A 10,178-nucleotide genomic window follows, 5' to 3' on the forward strand; every position below is an offset into this window, starting at 1 on the left:
GGAATCTTAATCCCATGGTAAATCTTCTGTCAATCCCAGCCTGTACAAGATAGTTACCCCAGAGTTTGTCAAATTAACTGGTGCTCCTTAGCAATGCTTTCCTCCTTGCTTTAGTGAAAGAAGTGTTCTTTGGGTCCTCCTAGGGAATACTGTCCAGTGCCGGTTTCTCTGATCACAAATAATAAATTCATTCTAATATTTTTACCTCCCTGAATCTTCGGATGCCTTCCTCAATTCCATGCCAAGGCCATTCTAGCATCTCCACCTAGTTATCCTAGGCTATCATGGTATCAAAGCTTCAAAGAGCCTTCCCAGCAGCATGTTGGATGGGATCCTGGTGTCCTTTGTCAGAATTCTCAGCTCCAAGTCATGAAGGATGGCCCCAATAATAATAAGCTATAATCCACGCAGTTTCCTAACCCTGCTTCCGCATCACCATTCCCAATGCAGTATTCTCAAGATCCCTACACATGTGTGTCCTCCAGATTCTTGAAATATTCTTATTAACAAGGTCCTGCAATAATTTTGGTACCTAAGCCCCTTCCTCCCAGAACGAGTATGGTATTTCTGCTCTGGGGGCTATGTTGTATTCTTACTGTAGCTGACAGGTTTGTTTGTTTGTTTAAGATTTTATTTATTTATTTGACAGACAGAGATCTCAAGTAGGCAGAGAGGCAGGCAGAAAGAGCGGGGGAAGCAGGCTGCCGAGCAGTGAGCCCGATGCGGGGCTCGATCCCAGGATCCTGGGATCATGACCTGAGCCGAAGGCATATGCCTCGACCCACTGAGCCACCCAGGTGCTCCAGTAGTCGTCAGTTTGAGGAAGAAAAGTACAATCTTGAGAAAAACCCGCCTCACATAAGACCCTTCAAATGTCCCCAGACAGAGGGAAGTTACTCTCTTCTATAAAGGTCAAGAGCTAGTGGATAGAGAGCTGGTACCAGTTGCCAGTATGGAAAAAGGCAGTCCAGTTCATTTACTTTGGATCTGTGAGAAGCTGGTTCTATTCTAATGGACTGACATTGGCGGTGACACCCTATATTCTTTCTGGTAGGGTTTGCACCATTTAGAAAGTTAGTAAAAGTATGTAAAATCCTGGGCTGCCTGGCTGACTCTGTCAGTGAAATGTGTGACTATTGATCTTGGGGGGTTGTGAATTTGAGCCCCATGTTGGGTGTAGAGATTACCTAAAAAGTCAAGTCTTAGGGGAAAAGAAAGACTATAAAATCCTAACAGAAGAACGAAGTACAAATACGTAATCAAGCTTATTAAATACTCCACAAAGAGGAGGATACCAAACTGATAGGACTAAGTATACCTCCGAGCAGAGTTAACAACAGGTCACATTTTATTCAGATTTGGTGTAGCCTAGAGTCAGGACACAACAGAGGGAGACAAGGAAAAGGCCTTGGGCAAGTAGAGGAGCTTGGATGCATTTTTTAAAATTTTGGTTAAAGGAAAAATAACCTTGGAAATGGATGTTCAGTGCTCTTCATTGAAATTATAGTCAAAGCTTCCTTGTCTCCACTGTAGTACTTCTAAAAGTGATTCCTCTGAATAAGCCCTCCAACCTGTGGTCATTTCCAACCACAGGCAGACATTGTGATTGAAGGTGTCTATGTATGTAAACAGGTGAGCAGCTGTGAATAAAATTTAGTGAATTTAGAATTCTGTGTCTATGGTGATTTTTTGAAATCTTCTTATTTGAAATCTAGCTTAAGGAAGAAAAAAAAACCATTGGTAGTTTAATTGAAAACATTCAGGACTGAGGAATTTGTGGAATTTGCCCTAAAACATTCTTTTCAATAATTTAGTTGTACTGCAAGCAGTTTAAGCAAAACTATTTGGACTTAGTGTTTTAGGAAGTTATGCCCTCCACAGAGAAGAATCTGGTCATTGTGATGCCATCTTAGCCATTTTCCTGATGAGAGAGAATCAATTACTGCTTGACCCAGGGGGAGAACTTACCCAGGTAGTTAAATTCTTTGCTCGCAGTAGGAATGGGGTGAAATAACATTTAAGTTAAGAAATTTGGAACAAATAGGGGAGCTGATGCAATATCTGGGACAAAGGTGAGCCTAAGATTCAGAGAAAAGACCTAACTGTTTATACATAGTAAGGGAGCAATCTTGCCTATGGGAAAGGAGGGAACAGTCTGATGCAACAGAAGTATCAAAAATGCTTAATCTGGTCTCTGATACAAAGTAAACATTGTCTTTTCCAGAAATAAAGGCAGAGCTTGAGAACAGCTTTTCCTCCACACTTTCTGTCCTATTCTTAACTGGAATAGAATTTGATTACTGTCCACAACTTATTTGTTTTATATGTATGATTTTTTTAAAAGGGGCATGCCTGACTAACTCATTTTGAGGAGCATGTGACTCAATCTCAGGGTTGGGAATTCGAGCCCTATGTTGGGTGGAGAGATTACTTAAATAAACACACTTAAAAATAAATAAATATTAAAAAGCCACGGAGTTTTAAAATTCATCAAAATACAACCAGTCTTACACTTTATCTATTTCTTTCACCCCTGACCACAGATGTACATATCAATTTAGATACAGTTTTAAGTGTTAATCCTTTCACTAAAAAATCATAAGCATCTTCTCTAAGTTACTACAGTCTCGTAAATAATATGCTTACAAAATTAAGTTTACTGGTGGTTTCCCTTATAAAAGATGCTACTTTGTCATTCTAAGAAATTTACAATTCAGAAAAGTCAAAAATTAGAAGGAAAAAAGCACCTATAGTCTCACCACATATAAATTCACTCACTATCTGTGTTTTGGAATCATTATTACAATATTTAATCATTGAGTAATTTTTAATTTTTTTCAGTGTCTACAATTTTATTTTAACATAATCTAAACAGATATCATTTTCTTTACCAAGAAAATTTTATGTGTAAGGGCTGATGTTACTGGGGTGCGTGGGTGACTCAGTGGATTAAGCCTCTGCCTTCAGCTCAGGTCATGATCTCAGGATTCTGGGATCCAGCCCCACCAGGCTCTCTGCGCAGCATGGAGCCTACTCTCCCCCCCCCACCCCACCCCCCGCCTGCCTCTCTGACTATTTGTGATCTCTCTCTCTCTCTGTCAAATAAATAAAATCTTTTTTTAAAAAAGTTGATATTATTGCATTTGGGTAAAGCTGGCATGTTCTTGCTACTAGCATAGTTCAGGAAACATCTCGGAGGAAACCTAATATATTGGAATAGGTGTTGTGGCATTTAGCCCCAACAGTTTGGTAGCTCTGGCGGACAACTAAAATAGTCAATGTTTGGTACTAGATGTAAAGCTTCATCTGTTACTCTGCAACCTTTAAGACTTCTTATGCATCTTATATCTAAATTCTTTTTTTAAACGATTTTATTTATTTGACAGACAGAGATCACAAGTAGGCAGAGAGGCAGACAGAGAGAGAGGAGGAAGCAGGCTCCCCGCCAAGCAGAGAGCCGGATGCAGAACTCGAACCCAGGACCCTGTGATCATGACCTGAGCCAAAGGCAGAGGCCCAACCCACTGAGCCACGCAGGCGGCCTCTTATATCTAAATTCTTAAGCAGTCTGTCATCTCATAAATCCAAGTCTTCTGGAAGAGTCTGTAGTGCCAGACTTGCAAACAATATCAGTCTCTAGCTCATTAAAACGCAGTTTGATGCCTCTTCAACAGCCTTTGATATGTATCCCTAATCTGTAGGATCTAAATGTGAAAATTGTTCCTCCAACATTTGCGATTACAGATTGTGGAAGATTTTTGCTTTCACTGATTTCTCGGATCCACTCTTTTACCAGATTATTTAATTTTCCCCAAATTAAAATCCTGCGCTGCAGTTCGCCTTCCTCTTCAAAAACGCCAAAGGGTTGCAGAGTCTCAGTTGGTATCTGTGTTAGTAGGCAGTTTCCTTGGGGGCTGCTAAGCTGATCCGAGAGGGAAGGTCATAGTGCTTCTGCGGCTTCTGTGTTTGCTGTGATCACTGCTCTTTAACTGGAAGCAGCAAGGAGCCCTCAGCGGGCATCGCCCAGTCACTTCCCCGCCCCCTGCGCCAGGCCCTCCAGCGGCTGATCCATTGAGGCTGGTGGGTGGAGGCGGGGCGCCGAGGGCCACAACCCTGAGCCCAACCCCCTTCCCTCCCTCGCACCCCACCTCCCGCCCCACCACCGCTCCCGCCGCTTTCAGCCCTTCTCCTCCTTCCCCTTCGTCCTAACGTGGACCCGGGAGGTTTTTTGTTTTGTTTTGTATATATTTGTATATTTATATATAATTATGTATATATTTCATTATAATAGATGATTGTGTTGAGATTCCTGGAGGGAAGTAGGGGCTGAAGGGGGTGGTAGAATTGGTTTGTGATGGTGTTTAGTGCTGCTCTAAAATCTTTCTCCGTGGAAGCGAATGGTAGAATTCTATTTCTCCACCCTCTTGAAGTCAACCGTAACTTTACCTAATGGGATAGGAGCAGGAATGGCGTGTGTCTGTTGCAAGGAAGCCGGAACACTGAAAATTTGCTGGGCTTCTTTCCTCCTGCGTGATGTGGAAAGTACCAGGCGGTGGAAGTTGCATCAGCCTGAGTCTTTGCGTAAGGAGGAGCAGAACAGAAAGAGCAGGAACCTCGAAAAGGTGGTTAAAGAAAGTTTAATGAGATTACTAGGAACAACGGTGTGACAAGATATAGGGAAACTGTAAAAGCTAGAGGCACACCACAGGGCTGGCTACAGGAGGACAGTACTGTGCACTGGAGAGGGCAAGAAGAGGAGGGGATGGCTGAAACCAGTGAGAGTACAGTAGGAGGAGAGAGCTGTGGCCTTTGGTGTCGAATGCATGAGCTGTCACCTCGCCAGGAGGTGATCAAGGGAATCAACCCAACAGTGTTTCTCTGCCCTCCCATTTTCCAGTCTCCTGCCTGTCCTTCCCATTGGCCAAACCCAGCTGGAAACCTGGTTAATGCTGTGGATAAAAGTTGGGATCTGAGGGCACAGAGCAGAGTGTGAAAAGATGGTGAATGGGTCTGAAAGAGCAAAGGAAGGCTCTGTTCCCAGTCAACCCTCCCTCCTTTTTCCCCTCAGTGTCCACTAGGATTCCTTTTTTTATTCCTTCCAGGTGAAAAATTCTTTTCTCAGCAAACAGGTTACACACCCAAACTCCCATCAGCTGATATAGCCTCCCCAGGTGTTATCAATTAAGTCATTTCCACACCTGAAACCTAAGGCATTAACCACCACCAGTGCTCTCCACTGTGGATCTTTTATTTATTTATGTATTTAGTTAATTAATTAATTAATTTTTAAAAGATTTTATTTATTTATTTGACAGGCAGAGATCACAAGTAGGCAGAGAGGCAGGCAGAGAGAGAGGAAGAAGCAGGCTCCCTGCTGAGCAGAGAGCCCGATGCAGGGCTTGATCCCAGGACCCTTAGAACATGGCCTGAGCAGAAGGCAGAGGCTTAACCCACTGAGCCACCCAGGCGCCCCTCCACTGTGGATCTTTTAAAAAGAAGAGAGATAGTTAATTAGTGTAAAATACTGTTGCCACTGTCTAACATGGACAATACCCAGCACAGTATGGCCCTCTGGCCCCTTAACATCCATGTGTTTCATTAACTTGTGTGCTTTGATGATTAAACAATTGGAGCTCCCTGGAAGAAAATGGTTTGCAGGTGAAAATGGGGCCAAGAAAGAATTGGATACTAGGGTAGCAAGAACAGAATTACAAACCAGGAGCTTCTGAGCTGAGTTGTCTTTATCATCAGGATCTAATTATAAAGGCCACAGTCCTGATCAGCAAACTGTAGCCCATCTTTAGAGGGACATAGGATCCAGAGAAGGGACTTAAGTAAAAAGGAGGTGAGGTGGTGGTTAACAGGCTACCAAGCTGGTCTTCAGGGTGGGGGTAGGGAATACTAATTCTATCTGGTAACAGCCAAGAAGTTCGAGGAGACAAGCCTCTTCTAGGAGGGTTAGATAGACAGGAAGCAGCCCAATGCTCCTGCAACACATTGTCATTCCATAAATATTGAGCATTATTTTGGGTCGTGTATCATCTTGAAAACTGGAGGTATGTTTAAAAAATAGGGAAGAAAATCCTTGTCTTTATGGAGCTTAGGTAGAAATGAGGAAGGCAGAAGTCAGATATACTCATTCAAATGGTTCATTCATTAATAATACAGAAAACATGCCATGGAGAACTCTGTGACAATATCCAAGTGCACGCCGGGGCCCTACCTAGTCCGGAGAGTAGGGAAAGACCTTTCAGGGAGATGGTTGTATCTGAATGTGTCCCAAGATCATTATCAGCCAGTTGTGAGAGCACTGGACCATTTCCAGACACCACCCCATCTTGGTGAAAGGCCTCCCCATAACTAACCCACAAGCCTTGACTCTGCCAAGCTGCAGGCCTGCACAGCACAGAGCCAGGTAGAAGACTGACCCTGGAAGAATCCAGAAGAGACATAGCTGGGAATGGTTACATGCGGTGGCTCCAATTCCATTTCCTCCATGAGTCTAATATTTTACTCTGTGTGTGTGGCGGTGGGGGGCGGGGTGGTAGAGGGACACTTTTCTGTCTCTGTCTCCACTGCTATTTCCTTGTTTGCTCCAATGTTGGGTCTGTAAACCATTAAAAGTGAATCTCGGGTACTTGAGGTAAATGCTAAACTTTCCCACGTCATTCCTGCTTCTTTCTCTTTGTGGTTCCTGTGTCTGCTCAGATTTCATTCATTTTGTGTGGTGGCTCAGAACTCTGAAGCCCTATGAACCTAAGTCCCAGTTCTGGCTTCCCCGCTCACCAGCAGTGAGACCTGAGGCAAGTTCCTTTCTGTCCCTTAGCTTCAATTCCCCTGGCTATAAACAGAAGCTAATAACAAAATCTCCCTCACAAGGCTAGTGTGGGAACAGAATGGGATATGCCACTGTAAATGGAAGCTCTAGTTGTTATTCAGTGTTTCCACTCAGACCTGACAGCAAAATCTAGATCCCAAACTTTGCCACTCATCCTCCACCAGGACACTGACTGCAGTTACTCTCAGGGCTGCTTCCCATAAACACCTCATCCAGTGCTGGGCTGTAGGATCCCATGACAGGTTTGACCATGAAGTCCACGCCCCTGGAGATATCAGGCAGCTCCTCCTCATCATTCTTCTCCTCTCCATTCCTTCTTATGCCTTAAATGGTTCCTAATACAGATATAGGTTTTTGTGTGGTTCTCCCCATATGTATGGAACAATTTTATGTAAACTCTTCTTAATTTAAAAGTCACACAAACATAATATCACACATTTCTATATCTGGGGAAAAAAAAAAAAACCCTAACAACTGAAATGGCATTAAGTTGCTTTGTACTAATGCTAATGTTTTCTATGGGTGTATGGGCCTGGATGGGAATGAAACGGTTCCCCAGCCTGGGACTAGATGATCTCCTGAGGTTCTTTTAGAGATATGAAAAGCAAACTAATGACAAAATAATGAGTTCTAGGCTACATGATGTGCAAGGTATGTGCCCAGGCTTTGTTGGTAGGGTCAAGATGTTCTTGGCCAGTATTTCAAGAAAAGAGAATGTAATGGTCTATAATTCTTTAATTATTTTTTTTTAGGATTTATTTATTTATGCTAGTTTCTTTCTTGATCTCTGGATGTAACAGTAGAGCTCCTGCTTAGGCACACATATTTTTAATTGCAACACTGAATGCAATTTAACTTAAAATTTTTCTAAACTTTTTTGGGGGAAGCAATTTATATTTATGGATGTTTCAAAGATAGTACAAAGATAAATTACATAGATAGCACAGGGATAAGTTACAAAGATAGTACATAGAATTCTTGTAGAGATATTTCTTGGAGATCCTGCTGGTTTGGTTCCGGACCCACCGCAATAAAGCAGATACCACAGTAAAACAAGTCAAATGAATGTTTTGGTTTTCCAGTGCATATTCAAGTTAGGTTTATACTACACTGCAGTTTGTTAGGTGTGCAATGCCATTATGTCTATAAAAAGAATGTACATACCTTAATTTAAATATACTCTATTGCTGAAAAATCCCAATGAGTCATCTGAGCCACCAGCAAGTTGTAATCTTTTTGCGGGTGGAGGGTCTTCCCTCGATGTTGGTGGTTGCTGACTGATGAGGGTGGTGGCTGCTGAATGGTAGGTGGGCTCTGGCAATTTCTTAAAATAAGACAGCAATGAAGTTTACAGCACTATTTGACTCTTCCTTTCACAAACAATTTCTCTGTAGCATGTGATGCTGTTTGATAACGCTTTACCCAAAATAGAACTTCTTTTAAAATTGGAGTCCGTCCTCTCAAACCCTGCTGCTGCTAAGTGTGTGTCATACTCTAAATCCTCTGTTGTCATTTCAACCATCTTCACAGCATCTTCACTGGGAGTAGAGTCCAGCTCAGGAAACCACTCTCTTTGCTCATCCGTAAGAAGCAGCCCCTTGGCCGTGAAAGTGAAAGTTCGATCAGGAGATCGCAACCATCCACTCACATGTTCAGACTCCCTTGCTGCTTCTAGTCTTCTCGCTGTTTCCACCACATCTGCTGTTCCTGTCTCCACTGGAGTCCGGAGCCCACCAGGTCACCCATGAGGGCTGGGATCAACTTCTTCCAGACTCCTGTTCACGTTGATATTGTGACCTCTTCCCATGGATCATGAATGTTCTTAATGGCATGTAGAATGGTGAATCCTTTCCAGAAAGTATTCAATGGACTTTGCCCAGGTCCATCAGAGGAATCACTATCCATGGCAACTATTGTCTTTTGAAATGTATTTCTTACATAGTAAGACTTGAAAGTCGAAATTGCTCCTTGAACCACAGGCTATAGAATGAATGTTGTATTAGCAGACATTAATGACATTAATCTTGTTGTCCATCCCCATCAGACCTCTTGGGTGACAGGTGAGTTGTCAATGAGCAGCAATATTTTAAATGGATTTTTTTTTTTTTTTGAGCAGTAGTTCTCAACAGCAGACTTAAAATATTGGGTAAACCATGTTGTAAACAGAGGCTTTGTTGTTCCATTTATAAAGCACAGGCAGAGTTTAGCATAATTCTTTTTTTTTTTTTAAAGATTTTATTTATTTATTTGACAGAGAGAGATCACAAGTAGGCAGAGAGGTAGGCAGAGAGAGAGAGAGGAGGAAGCAGGCTCCCTGCTGAGCAGAGAGCCCGATGCAGGACTCGATCCCAGGACCCTGAGATCATGACCTGAGCAGAAGGCAGAGGCTTAACCCACTGAGCCACCCAGGCACCCTAGCATGATTCTTAAGGGTCCTGGGTTTTCAGAATGGTTAAGTGAGCAGTGGCTTCAACTTCAAGTCACCAGCTCCATCAGCCTGTCCTTTGCAGCTTTGAAACAAGTCCTTGGCATCTCCTCTAGCAATGAAAGTCGTACATGGCATCTTCTTCCAATAGTTTCATGTAGGTTGAAAATCTGTGGTTTAGTGTAGCCACCTTCATGACTTATCTAAGCTACATCTTCTGGATACCTTGCTGCAGCTTGTACTTTTATTTTATGAAGATGGCTTTTTTCCTTAAACTTCACGATCCAACCTCTCTTAGCTCCTGCAGCTTTCTCACCTCATTCAGCCTTCACAGAATTGAAGAGAGTTAGGGACTTGCTCTGGATTATGCTCTGGCTTAAGGGAATATTGCAGTTGGTTTGATCTTCTACACAGACTGCTGAAACTCTCTTCATATCAGTAATTAGCCTGTTTTGCTTTCTTATCATTCACTTGTTCACTGGAGTAGAACTTTCAACTTCCCTCAAGAACTTTCCCTTGGCATCCACAACTTGGCTGACTGGCTCAAGAGGTCTAGACTTTAGCCTGTCTCAGCTTTCGACATGGTTTCTACAATAAGCTTAGTCATTTCTAGCTTTTGGTTTAAAGAGAGAGGTGTGCGACTTTTCCCTTCCCTTGAACACTTAGAGACCATCGTAGGGTCTATGAACTGGCCTAATTTCAGTGTTATTGTGTCTCAGAGAATGGTGAGCCCCGAGGGGAGGGAGAGACCTGGGAGACTGGCGCATCAGTGGAGCCATCAGAACACACACAACATTCTCAATTACATTTGCTCTCTTAATCGGACACAGTTTGTGGTACCCCCAAAATGGAGCACCAGAGTAACATCAAAGATCACTGATCACAGATCACCATGACAAACAGAATAGTGATGAA

The 10,178-nt window shown here is 42.8% G+C and overlaps 2 pseudogenes; both read right to left on the minus strand.

Annotated features, from left to right (window-relative positions):
- Nucleotides 1-3,126: 3,126 nt before the first annotated feature.
- LOC131810536 (poly(A) polymerase alpha-like) lies at nt 3,127-6,498 on the minus strand (annotated as a pseudogene).
- Nucleotides 6,499-6,988: 490 nt separating this feature from the next.
- Nucleotides 6,989-9,936, minus strand: LOC131810537 (tigger transposable element-derived protein 1-like; annotated as a pseudogene).
- Nucleotides 9,937-10,178: the final 242 nt, after the last annotated feature.

Source organism: Mustela lutreola, chromosome 10, assembly GCF_030435805.1.
Source record: "Mustela lutreola isolate mMusLut2 chromosome 10, mMusLut2.pri, whole genome shotgun sequence".
Taxonomy (NCBI): Eukaryota; Metazoa; Chordata; class Mammalia; order Carnivora; family Mustelidae; genus Mustela; species Mustela lutreola.